Source organism: Rhea americana, unplaced genomic scaffold (assembly GCF_003343005.1).
Source record: "Rhea americana isolate MKP2758 unplaced genomic scaffold, rheAme1 scaffold_10, whole genome shotgun sequence".
Classification (NCBI taxonomy): domain Eukaryota; kingdom Metazoa; phylum Chordata; class Aves; order Rheiformes; family Rheidae; genus Rhea; species Rhea americana.
Window position 1 is genome coordinate 5,872,891 of NW_028185039.1, and position 22,357 is coordinate 5,895,247.

Sequence of the window (22,357 nt, forward strand, 5' to 3'; positions counted from 1 at the left end):
GGAACAAGCCTTGGGCAGAGCTACGATTTGGTCCTCAATACACAGAATTTCCCCCTGAAAGGACTATGAACAGCCTACTTGTAGAAAACGGTAGGCTTGTAGAAAACAGTTTCTGCCCTGGCCGCCCAAGATATTTAAGAATGTGCTCCTACGCTGGGATTTATAGTGTGCATTGAGAATCAAATGCTTTAGGTGCTTTACTATCTTCAACTCCTTTGAAAATCTTGGCAATCCCCCTTTTCTCTGTCTCAAACTACACAGTGCAATAGAAGAACGAGCCAGTCAAGCAACCTCTAGCCAGTCTGCATCCGCAAAAACATAAATAATGGGAGGCAGAGGCAAACACCAAAGATTTTTCATAATGGATTATAAATTATAGAAAGAACATTCTTTGCTATGTAATTAATGGAAACTTACCATTTTTAAGCTTCCTGAGGGAAATTTTCCATGTCAAATCAATTTGTAGATAGGACCCAGGAGGCAGAAAATCACAACTGCTTCACTATACTTCTTCATTAGAGTTTTGCTGGGTGTTTAATTTTCAGTCACATTCTTTGGTGACTTTGATCTCTGATGACAGTGTTAACTCTATTTGGTCCACAGTACCACATTGATTTTAAACAGCCTTTTGAGATACCATTACTAATTATTTCAGTGGAAGTTTAATTAAATCTTGTCACACAGGAATAAGCTTCTTGGCATAGCTGCTAAACGTTGTAAAGCATGTAACTGGGGAAAAAAGGAGGATGGGTAATTATAGCTGGACAGAGAAGCAGATGAAGAAAAAGTAGAAAGCTGTTTCTATATATGAATTTAAGTGCAAGCGTTTATGAACCTTCTCAACTTTCTTTGTGCACAGGAGCAGCAGGCTTCGTGGCTTTAAGGACTAAAAGGACTTTTGGAAAAATCTACATTTGTTCAGTTTTCTATCTAGATAATCCTGTATCACACATTTCCATTCTCAGACTTCCTCCATATTTTTATACAACATAGACAACACTGTCATTTACAAATTTCTTAGGGTTTCTATTAGATCAGGAAAGTGATTCTTAAGATTTAGTTAAGAATATCTTATGAGCCGTTATCTTCATTCAGACAACTGCTCTGCTTATGTTCATTTATACACAGTGGCAAAGGAAAGATTGCCACCATCTCTTTTGTACCAAAATTTTTACATCTACCGTTCCTGCTTGTTGATCTGTAACTGTCTTTTATTTTCCAAGTGAAGTCCTGTAGATGAAAGATATTAGATTACAGCAGAGATTGAATTCATTCCTCAACCAGATACACATGCTCAAAACTGCAATTTTTATTAGAGATTAGATCTCTATTTTTTTTTTCACTTTTTGGTTTTCCTAGAGCAAACGAGTGAATGTTTTGCCACAAGTAGTTTACTCAACTCTAACATCTGATGTTACATGTATATGCTTCATGCTGAACCAGCAGACAGTTAGTACGCTCCACTCGGAAAAGAAAGCAAAAAAGGAAATAAAGTCACAAGCATTAGGTTAAGCAAAGGGTTTTTTGCCAGCCAATATATTTTCATATTACCTGTCTAAACATGACATTTATACACAAATATCATATTTCTAAGAACACACCAATATTTCTTTTATAAAAAATGTTATTCAGTCTTTAAATGAGCTTTAGGAGCAGAAGAAACTATTTGGAAAGGTTAATCAACCATAATAAGACAGCAGAAAGCAAAGTTAAAGCTTAATGATAGGTGAAATAAAGTAGTAAAATATATTCATTTCCTAATCTGAATTTTAATACATAGCTGCATAAGACATTGCAGGATCAGATTTAAAATTACTGAGACACCAAATAAAGGCCTCAAGAGTCTCATACAGTAAGCTGAAATAGTAAAACTAGACTTAGTACAAGGAAAGTAAACACAGCTGTTTGAGAGGGAAGAATAACAGCAGAACTAGTGGCCGAGGCTGATGATGAAAAGCCAGGCCTTGGTCTACGCAAACGAATGAGTTAAGGGAAATGAATCATTAATATATCCACTGTATGTCTTGAACGCTAAAGAAAGAAGTTGTTCTTTAGTCCTTGAATAATGGTCATCTGGACAGATTGCTCCTTATTCAGTTTGGAAAGTCTCTAGGAACAGGCACTGCTGCTTGGAAACATGAAATAAAACATCTGTCCTTAATACTTCTTTAACTCCATTCTCAGGTCTAGCAGAAGCACCCCTAGCGCAGAAATTTCTCTTTCAAAAAAAATAAAAAAATAAAGAAAAAGGAGAAAACAACAAAAAACAAAACAACAACAACAGCAAGGAAGTATCTGCGCTGCTTCTGTAACACTCTTCGTATCCGAGACTACTCCCAACACGGGGTCTCCTTGGGCCAAGAGCCGCGAACCCTCGAGGCAGACGACCTAGCGCCTGTTCATTCAGACTGCATTTCCAGAGCAGAACAACCAATTCCCGACCTCTCGTCACCGACACCATGGGGTCACCACTCCCGTACGTTGTTCTCAGGCATGCAACACAGATGGCAACAGGCTCGATCCCCCCGGGCAGCCTCACGCGGGGGCGAGACCCGCGCCTGGACCAGCCCCGCCGGCCGCCCCTCCGGTACCGCCGGCGCGCTGGGGATGCCGCCGGGCGGACGACCCTCCCCGCAGCCGCAGCGGGTACGCTGAATCTGCCGACGAGGTCGGCACAGCAACCGGCAGGCAGCGCCTAGCCTCAGGCAGGGAAACGCACCCGAGGCCGTGACGCCGCGTATGCAGCGCGCCCTCCAAACTCAAGTCTATCTTACAGTTACTACTCACTAAGGCAGACTAGATGCTAATTAAGAAGAACTATCTCTGTTCCTCCTTTTGCATTTGCATAGTTTCTGCAAAATTTTTTCCCCTCAAAAACAGTAAAATTACAGCTTATGGACAACAGCTCATTTCAGTAAGCATTAGCTTAATGCAGAGTATCTGTTAAAAAAGATAAAGTAGTTAAAAATGTCAGCTAACATAAGTCAATTTTCCTTTTTTGTTTATAATGGCAGCAAAGAAAATCATAGTTTTCTGGTTAATTCAGATGAGCCCTTATATGAAATAACTGTTCTCAGGTGTGTCACTGCCAACATGACTTCAAGCAAGGCATTTAATAGGGCCATGCCAGGTCCCCATTTTACAGCCAGTGCCATCATCGCCTTCATTGACCCACACTGCCAGCTCGGCAGGCTAGGAGGCCCCGACCCCATCTTCCTGGGCACCCACACTTTCAGCTGCTGGTACTGCAATATATAGATCCAGATAACTAGGTAGCAGAAACTTAAAATAACTGCAGACAAGGAAGAGAATAGGAATGAAACAAAATTGTTTCTCTTAACTCTGTTCAATCAGACTAATTTGAGGAGTTATTTTGTAAAACAGCACAATATTGGACAGCGTGATCTTCAAGTTGCCTCTCTGTCATAAAAGAGACTAGTGAAATTGTAGATTATAATATCACTGCTTCAACATTTCATATGTTCTTAATGGAGAATTTCTAGAATACTGCCGTAAATATTTAATGGCTAGAAGTCAGCAAATATATCAGAAGGCCAAAATTTACAGTTCATCTAGCATACAACAAGAAAAATCACTACTGAACTCAGGCATATGATTATCTCCTGTGAAGCTTAAAAAAAATACATACAGTAAATTAAGATCTTCCCTTTGAATCAACATAACTTTGTAATTCCATGTTCTGCAATTCCAGTACAGAAAACTTTCCAGTGACATTCTAGTGACTGTCACAAATAAAGCATTTTCAGTATCTGCCAAAATGGCATAGCAAATACACTCCCCCATACACAATAATCCCCATTCTTCCAATGACTTTCATTACAGAAGTAACCTTTTGCTATTCCAAACTGCCTGTCCCCTCATTCACCATAATGAATTTCTTTATGAAAGACTAATAGGAAAAAAAAAGACCATTTTTAAAAAAAATAAAATAAAAGCTTAGTGAAACCTGAAAAGCTTCCCTGAAAAAGCTTTCAAAAGCTTCCAGAATACCTCAGTCCTTCAGTGACCCAGTCTAGTTTCCAGTATATGCACTGGGAGTATTATCTTCCTGAATTAAAAAGCAACTTGTCACAAAGAAATGATGTAATTAACTTGGTATTTCAGAAGCAGCAGTCACATATAGCAAGGAAGTTCATCTCCATCTTCTGCTTCCTGCTATTCCTTTGACTCAGGAATATCAGCAAAACAATAGCAAAAGGCAACACTTAAAGCACTTTAAGATCAACCTACTATGAGGCAGAGTGAACTCGCTTTTCTAACAACTGCACTCCAAGACCTTCAAGAGCAGAGACTATCTCCAGTGCAACCTGTCCATTCATGCACCAAACGCTCACTTTATTTTCCTTACACTAGCTCAAGGTACAGTGTAGCTAACCTGAAGAAATAGAAGCTGCACAGGGGGTAGATGCCTCCCCAGCTCACAGATCCCCCAAAGCTTCACAGCTGATGCAGAAGCACTGTAGGACAAGAGAAATCCTCCTGGAGAACAGCCCGGGACAGGTGACTTCCATTTCAGAGAGCAGCTGGTTTCACAGGTTTTACCACTGACAAGCAAAGGAGGCCCCAGCAGTAGGAGGGCAGGCACCTATGTTTTAACAGTGCAGCACCCCCACAAGAGTCCCCAAAAGGCTCTGCAAAGCACAGCCCATGGTGCTGCCCTGGGCACTGGCAACGGCCAAAGCTCTCCTAGGAGGAGGAGGAGAAAACCCCTGTTTACAGCTCTTCCTTCTACAGCTCTCTCCTCTCCAGCTTTGATCATGTCAAGAGCCACCAGACAGCCTCAGCCTCACATAAGGTTTCTACACAAGCAGATTCTTCCTGAAAGTGCTGCTCAGTCACATTCAGCAATACTGAAAGCTCTGTACCTTAACCAGTGATGAGCACCGGAGCATCAGCTCAGCACTGTGCTAGTGCTGCAGGCACTTACCAGCTGCATTTCTCACAGCTGAAAATCACTTTGAAATTGCTGCAGGTCTGGTCAATGGGGAGAAATTCAGGACAATTAGCAAAGAAGGTACCCAGTCCAATTAATTTCAGATGACAACAGTGCTGTAGAAGAGGAGAAATGATAGCATGTGATTAAATATTGCTTCCACTCTGACATGCAGTATTATTGATTTGTTCCTAAACTCTCAAAAATTGGCATTTCTTCACTTAAAAAAATAGTGATAGGGAAAAATAAAAACACCCCAAAGCAAATGATTCCATCAGATAGGAAAGGGGGGGGGGCAGACAAAAAAAAACCCCTGAAAACCTCTACTATGGAGACTGATTGGCAGATACATGAGCATTTAGGAAAGTCTTTGATCTTGATCAGAGTAGGAAACAACGCAGACCACCAGAAACAGAGGTAGAAGTTTTCCTCCAAGCTAGTGTGGGTCATGACCCCTCACAAAAGATGGGGGTTTTGTTTTCACTATATGTGGACCCAACTCCTAGCAACACAATTTCCCATTTCTCTGCTAAACAGTTTGAGACATCCAGAAGGATACTCTGCTCCTTGTTCTGCTGAGCAGTAAACTGATACACTCAGTAGGAGCACGGGCAAAGCAAAGCACACCTGCATGTTCTTCTCCAAAGTGCCAGAGGCTATTAAAACAACTGTATCACATTCTGGGATGAGCGGAGGAGAAAAAAGGAAAAAAAGCAGGAATATTGCATCATTTTCCAAAATGAGTTGTTAAACCTCCAAATGAAATAGAAAGTACTATCTGAAATACTATCAACAACTAAAATTAAACTCCCATTTAACACAACCACAACATGGCAAGCAGGCAGCCAGCCTTCAGCTTCTTCTCTGCAAACATTTTTAAGGTTTAAGCTTGTTCAGGTGTTACATCCCCTGTCCCCTGCTGTATAATCCCTACCAGAGACTGAGAGCTTGCCCTGCCCATTGCTGCTAGCCCGTGGTTGACCTGGGGCTTCCTATGCACTTTTCAGACCTCCAAAGCTGCAGCATCAACCGACCAGCTCTTGGAGAGATTACAACACTTTAACACGCAGAGGCATCCTGCAAAAAAACCCAGTGAGAGTCATGTGTGGTCCTAAAGCTACAACAAGTGCCTTCCTTCCAACCTGGCACACGGCTCCTCAGCTGCCTGACCCTCTCACATTGCCCAAAATCAAGACATCCCACAAACAGCGGGCAGCCCCAGCTCTCCAGCCTTGGCACGAGCACCTGGCTCTCCAGCCCCAGTGCTGCTCTCTGGTGCCAATACCCAACTCTCCAGCACTGGCTCAGCTCTCCAGCACGACAGGTAGCCCCAAGCTAGCAGGAGCAGCTACAGCCTCCCTTGGCCACCCACTTCAAGAACCATCTTCGGCCGTTCTCGCAGCTGAACCAGGCCGACCTGCCCAGCACAGGCCTGAGCCAGTGGGCCCTGGCAAGGCTTTTCCAGGGCAACAAACTAACCTCAAACTCACAAGGAAGGGAATTTGCTCTGATCTGTTTCTGCATGGGAAAAAAAAATAAAAAATCCCCCCAAACCAGTCTTGTTACTTGGTGTTGACTTTCATTCAGCACAAGTCCAGGAAACAATTCAAAAACAAAAGCACAAAGGCTGCAGGACAAAACTGAAAAATGAAACCCCAGTGACACTGAGTAGATGATTCTGGAATTGCTTCAATAAGCAGAACTGCAGAGACAAAGGAGTAACAATTCAAAATACATTTTAGAGTCGCTCAGAACAATTCCTGCATTTCTAGGGAATATTTATCACAAACCCTGCGCTAGGCTGGGCCGTTTGCACTGCAAAGGGCACAGCAAAGGGCAGGCGGAAGCTCTCAGCCAGCTCTGCCCTCAGGCGAGCTGCAGAACAGGCTGCAAGTGCAGAGAGCTGCGAAGGTGCCGAGGCTCGATGCCCTATTGATTTCCCATGCGATAGCAGCTGCCTACCAGCAGGAAATCAGAAACTTTTCAGTCAAGCCATGCTATAACATTGGTAAGATGTCACGAAGAGCTGGGATATTCCTAGCTGCAGGAAGGTGCTGCAGATGGCTCGTGAGTTCTCATTTGCTACTGTGTGAGGTACAGGGACATATTACGGTTCCTGACTCTAGAGGAAGCCAAAGGATGCTGCATCTCACACAGGTGCCTTTCTCAAGATGCTTTAGCACGCGTCTCTCAGACCCTCACTAACTCTGCTGAACAGCATTTGAAATCCACTTGCCACAGTGAACTGCTGATCTTCCACTTAAATTACAGATAGGTCAAAAAGTAGAGTGGGCCCACCACAAGGTGATGATCCCACCTCAGCTGACCTTCTAAGAGCAGCAGAATTCGGTTTGTAAAGGCAAAATTCTCCAAATTTCTATGAAGACCTCTTCTGACTCCAGAAGCAGAGTGAGGTCTTTAACCACACTCAGCACAGTTCTCAGGAGGAAGCTCTCTCCTGGAGCTGTGCTTTCATCCCACTGCCTCCCTCCCAGGAAACAACAAATCAAGCTGAACCATGAACACCTGAGCGCTCCCAACATCCATGTTCATCCATCCATGACACTATACTCAAGCAAAGATGACCACTGATACAAGTAATATTACGCTAAACTACCGCTCATACTCTAACTTGTTGTTACTCTGTCATGCCAAAAGCATTCACACTCCTTTTTGACTGCAAATCCATTTCAACTGAGATCTGCTGAAGCACTGCACAGCAAACTGTTAATTTTGAGGAAGTCTGTGATATTCTGGAATTAAAACACAAAAAAAATGGGTTCCACACTGGACAGTTTTAATGTTCATACAACTGCCTGAGGCTCTTCAGGAGCAGCAGGTAATCATTCTGCTTCTTTTAAATTATTTATTTCCTGATGCTCAAGGTATTTTTGCAGTGGAAGGGTGGAAAAAAATGTCTAAAAACCTCTGCAATCTGTGTGAGTGTGATATTAAGATACAGAAAGCAAAATTCGTGATATACTTATCACCTACATCCAGCCGAGAATATCTTGTTTCTTCAGTTGTTTAAACAACACATACAGCCACATAAATGCAGACCCAAGAAAGCACATTTAACAGTGTATTTCAACCATTCATTTTGCTACTTAACAAGATCTAAGAGTATTTTCAGTCTACAGTGTGCCGTCCTAAGGAAATGCTAACTATCCCACGCTCGCAAATATGAATTAATATTATTAACGAGAGAACAACCAAACAAGGGATAAGTTTTATTCTATATATGGCTCTGTCAACTGTATGTTTTACAGAAGAGAAGAGAGACCCCTAGTCTCCAGGATCTGTGAATTTTACATAATCTCACAGAATATTACAGGAAAGATCTTCTCAGGTAACCAATCATAAAGGAAATGAGAAGATTTTTTCCAATAGGTGTTTTTTTAAAAGTTTTGAAGGCCAGGTGTTGACCTGCAGCAACAGCAGGGATGCTTATCCTAAGAACAAGGGGAGAATTCCTGGGCATTTTTACAGTGTTGCTCTTCTATTTAGAAGTATTTTATTGCCATTCTTTTTATATATGTATTATGCACAAGCAACACACAGCATGATACAACTCAGGAAAAAGCACAAGCCACAATCTTTGCTATTTAGAAATTCTGAGGTCTGTGGGAAACCAAAGATGCTCTTGAAAGTAGAATACCTAAGGCAAATTCTTCCAAAGACCATTCTCTTCCCACGACATTCTAGCTCATTTGCATCTAGACTTATCTGTGATTAATGAATTAGGAATGTCTCAAACATTTACTGCCTGTTAGGTTTAACTTTTTTTTTTCTTTTCCTGAAAATGTCTGACCATAACCTCTATAGAAATTGAGATAATAGCAGCATCTCATCCAGTAAGTTTCATGAACAGTCACACAGCTGTTTCACCAAACAGAATTAAGGAACAAAATACATCTGTTTTATAGAAACAGAATCTATTAACGGACCTGCTTTATAGCTGTGTTCCTGGCATTTCAATTTTAACCTCAGGATACGCTGAATCGAGAGACATTTTACGTGAAATCAATGCCTGTTGTGTACTGACAGGCTTTTCCAAGTATCAGTGTGCAGACTAGCACGTGTTTTAATGGAAAGGTCATTTACAGTAAGTAGCCAGCTCTAAAAATCTCAGAAAGATGTGTTTATATTGGCACTACTAATAGTAATTAGATACTGCAAATATACAATAAGATGTGCTTGTAAACTTAAAGCTGTAATGATCTAGTCTCACATACTGACATTTAATGCAGCAAAGAGTAGAAATCAAAAAGCAAACATTCCCACCCCAAAACGCAAGAAAGCCAACAAAACCCTCACCTTGTCTGAAGGGTAACACTGGTATGAAACCTGTGCGGTAAGCTTACCAGGTGTCCAGTTGCTTCTAGGGAGGGCTTAGCATTCTGCAGGATGAGCTAATTAAACCCAGTTAGGTGCTGCAGTGTAATCCTAAATCAGCCAAAAGTTGAATGAGTTTAAGCACAGGCTGAAAGGTCAGCACTCAGGCACAGGCTTACAGAGCCAGGCCTTCAGTGAGACCACTGATAAATTCAATGTTTTTGTTTTCTCACGCAACCGTACAAGCAAACCACACCCCGGCCACAAAGCGAGCGGGCTGCTCCGGGGTGGTGCGGGGAGCTCTCAGCTGCCCTGCAAAGGACGGTGCCAAAAGGAGCTCAGCACCGCCCGGAGACGGGCCGCAACCGCCTCTGCACTAAGCTCCGCGGGCTTCTGCGGTGAACAACGCGGGGTATCAGAGCAGGACACAGAGATACGCTTGTGCTGCTATTTCTCTGTCTCATTTACTTACCTGATGCTCGCTTAGCTACAATTAAATTATACTGATGTGATGTTTAAAAAATTTCTGTATGAATTTGTCCATGAGGCTACCAATAAATTATCTCTTCCTATTCAAATGGACAAAAACTGTTCAAGAGTTTTTATCAGAGACACATCTTAACTTTCTTTTAATGACAGAATAATGAATATTTTATAGTTGCAGTTTCTGTTTTAAATGCGATACTCTTATTGATGTCGAGATTGTCCTGTAATAGGTTCAATTCAAAGCTGGTAGGACTGTAATTAGGTATTTTTATAGTTATTTTGTACTTTCAATATTTTGGTAGTTTAATATCATTGAAGTTGAATAAGCAAAGGACTAAAATGTTTCAGTGGTAAATAATATACCTGTCTAATCAAAAATACAGTATAACTATTTGTGAATCTTCTTTTCAAAATTGTTTACCAAATGCATATTTGCATCTTTGAAGCAGAGAGAAAACATAGGTTTACAACACATTACAGTGTAATCAGCAAGTTTACACTGAATAACACTGTATTTTTGTTATTCTCACGAAAATTTAGCTTTATGGCACAAATAGGACAATTTTATAAACTTAACATATAGAAAAGATTTTGTATTAAACAACAGCAGAGCCAACCACATGGAAAGAAACATGTATTCTCTATAAATCTACTTATAGCTGGAAATGAGTGAGTTCTAGATATAATAGAAATCTACTATCTATAGAAATCTATAAATTCTATCTACTTATCTACTATCTATAGAAATCTATAGATCTACTTGTATCTGGAAATGGGTGAGTGCTAGACATTGAAGTTTTCTCTTAAAAATATCACGTCCTAACAAATTTGCAAGTACACATACACATGTGCTTGTCAGCAATTAACATGAAAGTAGAGTGTTAAATACTGTTGCACTGAGATCTCATTGAGGTCTAATCCCACTTTTATTGGAAATCTGAATGCCATATGATAGAATTTCTAATTCAAGTTTTAAAATTTCATGAAAATATTATTTGTTCAAAACAGTAATGTGCATATGGACAGTCTTCTGGGCTGTGTTTACTCAGCTAGAGGTACCTATTGCCATAATCACATACACGGGAAAACAGTTAAGCCTTACTTTCCCTTTCCGCTTTTCTCAGTGCTCCACTATATATTTGATATCTCACTATGTCCCATTTTCCATCAAGATGCCTAACAGACCCTTTTGAAAGGAACAAAAAAGAATTATTTAGGGACATAAAAAAAGGTAATAAAGTTCTCTGAAGGAGATAGTTATAGTTAAAGCCGACAGAAAATCTGTGGAGCATATAAATCCTCAGAAAGAAAGCTAAATCTTGGCCCTAATATTCAGCATGTCCAGATTCATTCCTTTGGGTGCCTTCATCAAAATAAAGATTTTGGAGTCATATTTTTTAATTTATTTGGGCAGCCAATAACATAGGCAACCAGTTAGACTTTCAAAATGCTGGCCACACACCTTCGTGGTGCTTCAGAACTGATCTGTATGTGCAAATACTGACTTAGGAATTTAAGTGTTTAACTGTTTTTCTTAAACAAACACCCCTTACACATGCAGCTTAAAGTCATTAAGTGGTCTGAACTACAGATATCTAACACCCAGCACCTAAATTACCTGTTTATTTATTACCACTTGGGAAAAAATGCCTGTGGCCTGTGGTCTTAATTAAAAGAGAGCTCTTTGTTATTTAATCTATATCTATCCAGGACAGTAATTACAAAATTCCACATAATAATCCTTCTTTCAGTAATTCTTTAAATACAGAACAGTGAATGGAGGCTCACTGCCTAAGTCACATAAAGCTCACTGCGTGAAGTCAGGCCTACCCTTTACTATTGCATTATGATAGCTTTTATGTCATTTCTGCTCAAAACAGTTCTGATTCTCTCCTCTGCCAAGGCCTACATCTTTCTTTCAGTTAAAATAATAATAAAAAAATCCCTTGGAATTGGAGTGGAAGTGCTAACATGCTTGACAAACAGCAGTTCCCTACTCTCAGTAAAAAGAAGTAACAAGAAAGCTTTAAAATGCCCAGTTTTGATCAAATACATAGTAATTGAAGGCAAACAGGATGAAGACAAGTTTAGTCTCAGCAAACATAAAATGTGCACACATGCATCAAGAAGGAACTCCAATATTTTTGTCTGGGAGTACATTTCTCTGATTCCTACCAAAGGACCGGCCCTTAGCTGTAGATCTCCATGGTGCACCACCTGGAAGGCAGTACTTTCATTACTAGCAGCAGAAGCAATGGCCAGGTCCTGCCCTGTGCTACAGGAAGAGCTGAGATAAAGAGTTAAGATGGAAAGACACTAAAACTATAGCAAGAAGTCCCCCACAGCCCCCTGGCTTGAGCAACACTGCCCTCCTTGCACGGCAACGAAAGCTCCAGGGCTTGCTTCATTTTCCTTCTCTGTAAACTATCGCTGCTGTTGCCACCAAAGCAAAGGCCACAAGCTGCCCCAAGCAGGCCGTATGGACGTGACTAATTCTCTTTGGGGCTCTCCCACAGGCCCTAAGGAGGCGTCCATAAGCCCCAGGACAACGATGTGTTGAAGTTTGATGTGGTAAGGTCCCAGCTGCTGTTAGCGCAGGGGTTCAACGGAGTTGACGCTTCAGCTGGAGTCCGAAAGATCTTATGAGAGAAAGATGTGGCACACAGAAGTGACAATAAGCGGTGAATTGTAATTGCCTGGGAAAAGGTCACTGTGTATTACAACCTCATCACATGGCCATGGTTACTAAATACCATTTGTAGTAGCACTCAGTACCTGGACAACAGAAGACCAGTGTGGCCCATATTAAACCTACCCACATTAGTATCATCAATTGGAAATCACTATTACGATGGTTATGAGAAGATAATTAAAATAAAACAAGTTACTAAAGGATCTCATCAAGTTTGACCTTGGATAATTAGGCTTCTAATGCATAGAAAGGCCACTAACAAGCTACTGTGAAAGCAGAAATTCAAGTGTTTTTCTTGCAAGCAGCAGGTAGAATTGAGAGGGAACACATTGCTTTTGCAGGGCCCTTAATTTTCAAAACAGTGTCTGCAACGAGCTGCTAATAATCATACAGTATGTCATCAGGGTTTTGCACCTATTTACATATAAATAGTTCTGACCTGACTTGGCTACCAATGACAGTTAATTTAATTTATTGTCCTTTGGCAAGTGAATAGTCATTGGTTTTCCAGCACTTTTAACCTTGGCAAGCCCTTGGGAAATAAAAATTAGATTGAAAGAAAATTACCAGTGGTGGAGAACAGTAAGAAAGTGACAGTAGTATATATAAACCTCAGGCAGCAGTGGAATGAAGTGTCATATTATTGTAAGCTGTCTTCTGAAGTTCAATATTACTTTCTTGATTTACACTTTTGTAATTTTTTCCCAGTAATTTTTCTTGCTTTGGGGATTTTTGCACCTAACTTCATATTTTTCAGCTGGGAGGAGGGATTAACCGATTTAGCATAAAAATCTATCAGAATTCATGAGAATAACCCAGTCATGTGCAACCAACAACAGCGAAAGTGACAGCTAGGTAACGGTTTTTGACCATTAATGACTTAATATTAGAGTAATATTTTTTGATAATTGCTCCTATACCACTCACATGATAATATACCTGAATTGCTGCATTTCAGCTTTTGAGGTCTAGTGAGAAAATACAAAGCCCAGAAGCATTGCTTTCCTCTCCGAATGCACAGAGCTGTCTCCTGGCATTCACTTCAAATGCAAAGTGCTCAATTCAGTGCACACATGATGATCTGCTATTGACAGAGGTATGTCAATGAAGTCTAGATAATGAAGATCTGGAGTTTAATAAAAGGAACTGACAGTTCTGGGGTTTGCTGGGAGTGCTAATCATTTGAAAAAAAGAGTGCAAGATTTTACAGACTTAAAGAATGACCATTTGTAATAAAAACATGAAGCAAATGAACAGATGAAAATGCTCCATGAGAAGCAGCACTGAACATAGGAAGTACACAAGCCCTCCCACCCCTATACCTCGCCTGGAATTGAGGTGCAAATTTGCAGGTGAGCTAGTGGTGGTGTGCCAAAGAGGACCGTGATTCGCCTCCTGCCCTTGCAGTGCTGCCTCTGGGCACAGTGATAGCAGCAACAGTGTGGGACAGAGATAGTTATAAAATTGGCCTTCACGGACTTCTTAGATGGATTCCTAGAAATTTCTAGCTAAGCAGAATTCACGTCTGCTCCGATGTGTATCCTAGACTCTCATTTATGCTGATTATAACCCACAGTGGTCTGGAGAACAGTAAAATCAGTCATTTACATGGAGTATCAATGCAGGGAATATTTGTTTCCTGTTCTACAGTGGTAAAATCTTACATTTTAGTATTTGAGGAAATGTCACACTGTGCCAAAACAGCAAATTCAAGAGAATGATTTGAACACACAAAACTGTAGCCTTCATATAAATCATCGTTGTAGATTCAAAATAAGATTTGAAATTGTTCAAGGAAAATGAAAGTCCTCAGAGATACCCAAGTGGTTGTAATGCTTTTTCAGTAACCTTCTTCAAAAAGGGAAGGTTACGTTCATTCCACCTTTTGAACAACCTACCTATCTACTTGCCTACATATGTATCAAAAATCTAATAAAATCTATTTCTGCAATTAAAATGCTGTATAGTATAAATTATCTGACAGGATCATGCTTGCTCTTTATCTGGGGTCACTTACAAGAGCAAATTATAATCAATACTGCAAATGATGATGGATAATGCTAGGAAAAATTCTATGCATCAACAAAACTGTGTTGTAATGGCTGTGTCATGCGTTAAAAACAAGCAAAAAGACATATGCTATGCAAAGGTTGAACTAGCTACATTGATATTTGCAACACTATCAATGGTGTTCATTTAATAAGTATATTTTTCAAGAAAAAAGTGAAAAAACATTTCCAGATCAAGGCTAGCTATTATTTTTTTCATAGACTTTTGTGTACTGCTACCTGCAAAGTCCAGAAGGCAGGACTAATTTAATAAGATGCTAGAATGATATTACTTGTAAATTTCTGGGGTTAAAATCATCTTCTGAATATATGTTGTTTTCAGAAGGATCTCTTTAGGGGCCTTTGTGCTTTCAGACTGTGCGTTAGTTTGCTACGCCAGCAATAATTTCACTGTGTCACAGTGCTGGGAGTCCTCAACTACGCTGCGATTCCCCTGTTAAAAAACAAAGCTGAAAGAAAATGTATTTAGCCACATAGATTTCAAAGTGATCAATTTTTGAAGCCCCTAAGGGACTTGCTTTTTCTACAGGTTGCAAACTGCCATCCTGCTGAATCTAGCCTCTAATGATATCCCAAGTAAGACAATCCAGCACAAGGTCCTTTTGAAAACAGCGGCCCATACAGAAACGTAACTTTTCTAAAACTGCTAACGCACTAACACTGTGGATTTATTGTTGCTTTATCAGAGTTTGAATAACGTTTACTGCAATATTTCTACAACAAATACTTTGGAAAAAAAATACAATTTGGGGATTACTGACAGCACGTATGTGGATGAAACTGTTGTATAAATCATTTTCCAGAATTAAAAAAGGGTGAATGATTTCAGATAGGCAGGAAGCTAGAAGTATTGTCCAGTACTTTATGAAGTTCTGTTACTAGAGCCAAACTTTCTAAGATAGATAACCTGGCACAGAAATGTTATTTATCTGTGGTCCTAATGGGCGGATACACCAGTATATCCTCTCGGGGGACCAAACGCTTGAAGCAGTCGATTCTTGGTCCTCTCCTGATGATGAGGCAAACCCAGTCTTCTCAACACTGTGATCAGTGCATAAACTGCACTGCTTGTTTATGGTCCTGATTTTTAATTCCCTGCTGTGGGCTTTCTCATCAAATGGATGTGGTTCTGTCCAAGGTGTTTAGTCTTACCCATTATTTACAAGTTATATTAAACATCACAAGGCAAATATCCTGCTCTGATCACTTCCTAACTTTTCAAGGCCTTTTTCTCCTCTTTAGAGATTCCTCTTACCTTCCCTGGGCAATCCACAAAGGCATGGCTTAGGTATATGCATGCATCTTTAACTATATTGTGGCTAAAACTTATGGCACACATCTACACGTTCTGCTGGACTTCTGCCACCAGGAGTACGACCTTACTTATCAGGTTAGGAGTATACCTTGGACTGTTCAACATGAAAATTGACAAAAAATATAAAATCTTGTGCTACAACTGAAGTGAAGGTCGTATAGGGACAACTTCAGTTACATTTTGGTCATTCATATTGATTAAATAGTAGACCTGTACATAATTACCATCATCATGAAGTGTTTGAAGAAATTCAAATTATTTCCATGTTTCCAGCCTTTGGCTTCAGTGCTCCTTTTTAATTTTGAGACTTTTTCTTTCATGTCACATTCTTCACATTGTTTTCACAGTCTCTGCTTCAGTATTTATAGTTTTCAAAATAGTCTACTCMAAAAAAAAAAAAAAAACAAAAAAAAACCAACTCTTTCAAAACTGAATGTTCTGTGGCAGTTTTTCCTCTTTTTCATATCTCATTTTTTTTAAATTTTAACTTGTGACTGAGTATCTCTAGTGTCCACTGATGAGTCCCCCAAATCCTAAATCTCAGTCCATTTAGAAAATGTTATATGTTACATCCCATATATAAGCTGCTCAAAAAAGTTCCAGATAATTCCCAAATTACTTTTTCCAGATCGCATAAACACGTTGTGCAGTACTTACCCCTGAACGCAGAGAAGAACGTGCTGGCAGAGGCTGCTACCCAGAATCCCAGGGATTTCCGTTCACCCCTAACTATAAAGATCAGACCCTGTTTCTCCGTGTCCTGATCTGGACAACATCTGAACTCCAMAAACATGGCAGCAGATTCAGCAAATGGGAAGTCCTGAAATGTTGAAAAAGTGAATAGAATTTTTACGCTAAAACATTTTAACTAAAGTATTTTTATGTCAGATCTGTGTTACTTTTAATACTTTTTTCATCCCACAGGAGATTTTTGTTTAGAAAATGAAAACCAGTAATGATTTTGCAAGGAAGAAAATTCCCCCTTTCAACTTGGAAACTACGTCCTCTTCCGCACCTCACTAAAACTGTATTTTGCTTTTCTGTCAGCTCTAGAGGACTGTTTCCAAAAATAAACTTTTAAATTTCTGATATTAAAAGCACAACATATTGTAAATACTTTTTCACACAGACCGGTATTAAGTGCCTTTTTGTGACACTTACTGTTTGTCTCACGTATTGCCCGCTGTTTTCATAGAGGTTGAGTCACCATGTGAAATAAAACAATTGCAAGTGCTATTTTATATCACATCAGTCGTCACCCTGAAATTCATAAAATTTTAGTAAGTTGCTGTCTTCTGTGTTAAGCACTTAAGCTATTTGCTTCAATAACACAGCATCACTTTACAACTTAACTTCAAAGCAATCAAAAAAGCTCTATGAGATAAGATATTAAGAGTTCTCATTTTATTTATGGGAGCAGTGCCAGAGAGCGCTTACCCCCGGAGACACTTAGGCAGCAAAAGATGTAGGTATTTCAGCAGCAGGTATTCTGAAGCACTAAGGCACGTGACTTCCAGCAAAATCAAACGGAAATAAGGCACTAAGATCCTGCTGAAAGGCCACCCAGTGTCTCGCTAGGGCTTTAGGTAATTTTATGCATTTTCAAAGCCGGCCTGCAAGGCAGCCTGTGCGTACACAGAGGCGTGAGTCGCGCTGCAGCACGGAGGAAGCAGCTCTGCTTCTCAGCAGGCCAGACCAGCTCACAGAGTTGTGCCGCTGCAGTTTTACTGTGCTCAACATCCAAATAATTTTACTTCAAAGGTAGCTTGGTACTACCGACACTGCACTCAAAGCACTGCTTTGGCTATGCTAAAGGCATAGCTGAACAGTAAAGCGTGTACTGTTCCTGTCTTAGCGCTGACTGAGAATTTCCCGTTGTAATGATTTTTGACTAAAAACTTACCCTTCCACTAAATCAACGGTTTTTCCAAAAAATCAGTTTCAACATCAAGAAAATTTGGGTTTGGAAAATCAGATGAAATTATTCTACATGAAGCTTTATGATAGCGTCTGGTTGTTGTACCCAAGTAAAATTCTTAATTCAAGATCAGTGCCACAACGCAAAATCTACATGAAGAGCAAGTAGTGTGCCACTTTGAAAAACTGAATTTGAATAACAAGATTAATACTGAATGATGAGATTAATTTTACTGAAAAAAATTGCTTTAGCAAGCAGTAAGTAGTGACGTTTCCAAATTATTTTTTTCCAATCTCCATTCTATTAGAAAAAATCATTAAACTGCAATCTTTTCATTCAAGTAAGGCTGAAAATAAGCATTAAATGGTGCCATTTCTCCTAGAAAATAAATTGTAAATTCTGGTCAATTTGGACAGATTTAGACTTGCAAAGGCACTTAGGAATCCGAGTCTTACAGATAGTAGACATGAGAAGCTTCTACAGGTCTGTGTCACTTTTGAAAATCAAAAACAAGCTCCTACATGACTTAGATGTTTTCTGAATGTTTACTGTTACTGTGTCCAGCAGGTCAGATGATAGTAAACCTAGGGCAAGGCCATGAGTTAGGATCAGGCTTCCTGTCCTACCTCTGTTCTGAAAGCACTGCAGTATACTTCTTCACGTAGCTCTTTTTAGGACGGCATGTAGCTGGTCATGCATTTCAGTTACTTCTTTCACTAGCAGAAGCTGTTATATATATTTTGACATCAGGCAAAGTGAATGTGTGTTAATTTTCCATTTCAAAACCAACACAAAAGTTGCTTTTGATTACATCAAAATTTCTTAGAAGACAGTAGTCTTGTTATCAGTTTGGCCTTGATACAAATGGTATCATGAGCCACAGCAGTTTCCAAATAGAATATTTACCACAAAATAGGATCTGTAGGGAAAGCAGCAAATAGTAAACACAGAGGATTGTGAGTCTATGGTTATATTCTGAAAAAGATATCATTCATTATTAGGATTTGCATCCATTATTAAAATTAGAAGGGCATTTGTGTAAGTGTGATATATTGTGCAGTTTATGAATATCCTGTAGTTAATATTAGAGGCACGACTGTAAGCTGACTTATTTTAATAACAGCTTCATTAAAAGAAAGAGTAGATTTTGTTCAATGTCTTTTTAAAAGACATTGCTTGCAGTTTGTTAGACAAAACTTGGCTCTGATCCTCCAGAGTAGCCACTGTGCCCTCATGAAATTAGCAGGTTTTAATGGATGTAGGAGTCTGCCCACATTGGTTTTTGTAGAAACAAGGACCTGTGGTAACTATCAGTGTTCATAAATATATTGAGGGTTAAATCCAAGTTCCAGCTAAAATCCTGTTTAAAGTACAATGCATATTGAGGTATATGGATCGCACTGCAGTAATGAAAGGCAAGGTTGTAAGATGGAGGTGTGATCTGCAGTCAAACAAGTTAAATTGATGACTCAATAAATCAGAACCTGTAAAAGCAAAAAAGTATCCCATTTTTCATCTATTCATTCATCACCGAGGTATTTAGATGGACTGTAAAAGCTATATAAAGTGGTTCCTAAAGTCCTTGGGTATATTTAAGCTTTGCCTGCACGGAGTTTAACAGAATTCAACGTTGTCTTAGGAGCTCAAACACATTAGTCTTAAATTAAGCTCTGATGGCGATTTATAGCCTGGAAAATCCTCTCACCCCGCTGCCGTGAGTTGGCTGGCAGGCATGCAGACTCAGAGGCCTCAAAGAAACTGCGTTTCCTTGGGAAGTAGCTCTGCTGCTCCGCATCCCATCACGACAGTGAGCTCAACTCAATCACAGCGCTGTCGTGGGAACAACTCACAAATAGCAGTACGACCTCGGTGGGAGAGAAAACAAGGGAAGAGCGAAGCCAAGTTCTGATGAAGGCTGAACATAAAGGATTAACTTGCTAAGTGCCTTTTCATGAGAGATGGATAATGAGTTCCTGTTGGTTAGATGCTGTTTGTTAGACCTCAATATTTAAAAGGATTCATGATGATTTGTTACCGGGGACTGTCATAACAGAGCCCATATGGGTGTCTCTCCCTCAGCCCACCTCTTGATCTTCTAACTCCTTTTTGTGTTCAGATTTTTGTTCCTTTCTTAACAAAATAAAAAAGAAATAGCAAAGCCCTATTTGCTTTCCAGAGCAGAAGGAATAATTAACTGTGGGAGTAAAGGGTAAGAAGAAAGACACCTCAGGCTCAGGATATTTGATTGCAGAGAGAAGCAAAACTATTAGCAGCATTAACGCAGAAAGATGAGAAGCCTCAGTATGAAAGCATTAAGAATGCACACAATTATTGATTGACAGGTTTACTATAATTATGAAGCTGAAGAAGTCGATTCAATTGACTGCTTTCAGATATTCTGGGTGCTGCATCTCCCAGCTCATGAAACATAGTCTGATGGTATGAATACTGACTGACAGCTTCATTTCAGTAATTTGCTATGGCACACTGACATTCTATTAGAGCTCAGTAGAAGACACATTGAAATTAGTGGGAGAGACTCTCTTGCTTTCAGCAGTCTGGATAAACTAATAGATTTTATTTCTGATAAGATAGTGGGAAACTCTTAAAGCCACAGTAGCTTCAAAATTTTCAGAAAATCATTGAAAACAAGTGGAAGTTGTAAGTCTGAGTCCTATTTGTGCTTCTGAAAACCTCTCTTCTTTATAATTACACAAAATATTTGTCAGTGTGGAAAGTCAAGAGAGAAGTATGCAAGATGCCTTGCTAAACAAGATAGTGTTAATCTCTTAACACTAGCATTCCCAGTTCCTAGGCTCTTTTCCCAGTCTGTTTGGTCTTCAGATCTGGCTTTCTCTAACCTGCTTTTGCATCAGCATTAGAAAAGGAATCACTAAGAGCAAAGGAGAGACAGACTCCTTAATCTCATCTGTTGTTCATTCATACTTCAGGCTAGAGCAGCTGGAAAAAGCCATTATAGGGAAATGACTTGGAGTCCCATAGCCCTGAACATTACCTTTACATAGAAGGTGCACTGAAATCAAAAGAAATACTCTGATTTAACTTGGGTGAGATTTGAATCAATCACCTATTATAGAAAACTTTCCAGAGAGAGAGCACCGTAGGACTGACTCCCTTATCATAAAGAAACTCCAAAATATATGTTATTAATCCTCCTTCCTCCTAATCTCCTCCTAAATAGCTCTAGTTTCACTTCATTTCACTCTCCCCTGTGAAGTTAAAACTTCTGGAGGTTTTACAGACGTTCTGCATCAAAAGATCACTAGAGAGATCAGCAGAAGTTTAAGGATCAGTAATAAGACCAGGGTAGGATGAAGTTTCATTAAAAATTATTCATCTGTGAGCACTAATTTAGCAGTTTATACAGTTATTTTTCTCTGCTGGGCTGGTATTTGGAAAACAAGCTGAGAAAATAAAAAGACAGAAGAAAGTAAGAGGGAAAAAACAGAGTATGAAACTTATCAGGCAAAAACATTAATTACGCTTTAAAGCCCTTAGTCACCTAAGTTTCTATTTATAATAACAAGCATGCAAAAATATCTCTATAATTTTGTAAAACTGTGATTACAGTTCTTTTTGCTCCGGTTCTTTCATTATCTTTATTCTAGCTAGAGAAATATCAGGCATTTGTAATTTCTGAACACTGTTTCATTACTTTTCATTGAATTTCCTTTGTGTGCATTCTAATGAATATGCATCAAGAGATGGGTGAGACCATCTGAATTGTTGAGCCATTTTTTTCCGAGAGTCATTGCTTACTGTTTAGTGCCAATCTAAAGTGCTCCCACAAAAGTCTCACAACACAGGGTGCCAAAATTGAGTTCTCCTATCACATTCTCCCCAGTATTTCACTGCAGACTCATTCATGGTAACAGCTGTTAAGGTGCAATGGCATCAAGAAAAGGACTTTGCAAAAATGGCACGAAACAGTATCACCTCTGTATCTTGGACCATTGCAATAAAAGGCAATGTATAATTTATGTTTATTCTTCCATTGAAACACATTAGGATTTTGCCACCGAATTCAGTGGGAGCAAGATTATGGCCACAGCTTACAAAACTGGTACCAGCTGCAAGCAAACATAATCTGTTCTTCAGGACTATGTTAATATGCTAAGAGATAACAGTAGCTAATCTTTAAATAACACAAAATCACAGATCAGTTGAGATTGGAAGGGACTTCTGGAGATCATCTGGTCCAACCCTACTGCTCTCAAACAGGGCCAACTAGAGCAGGTTGCCCACGACCATGTCCAGTCTGAATTTGAGTATCTCCAAGGATGGTGACTCCACAACCTCTCTGGACACCCTGCTTCAGTGTACAGCTACCCGCAGAGCAACAAAGTGTTTTCTTACGTTAGTGGAATTTCTTGTGATTCAGTTTGTGCCCACTGCCTCTTGTCACGTCCTCATGTGTCACTGGGCACCCCTGAGAAAAGTCTGGCTCCATCTTTTTACTTCATCCCATCAGATATTTATAAATATTGCTAATATTCCCCCCCTGAGCCTTCTCCTCTCCATGATGAACAGTTACAGCTCTCCTTCTATGAGAGATGCCCCAGTCCTT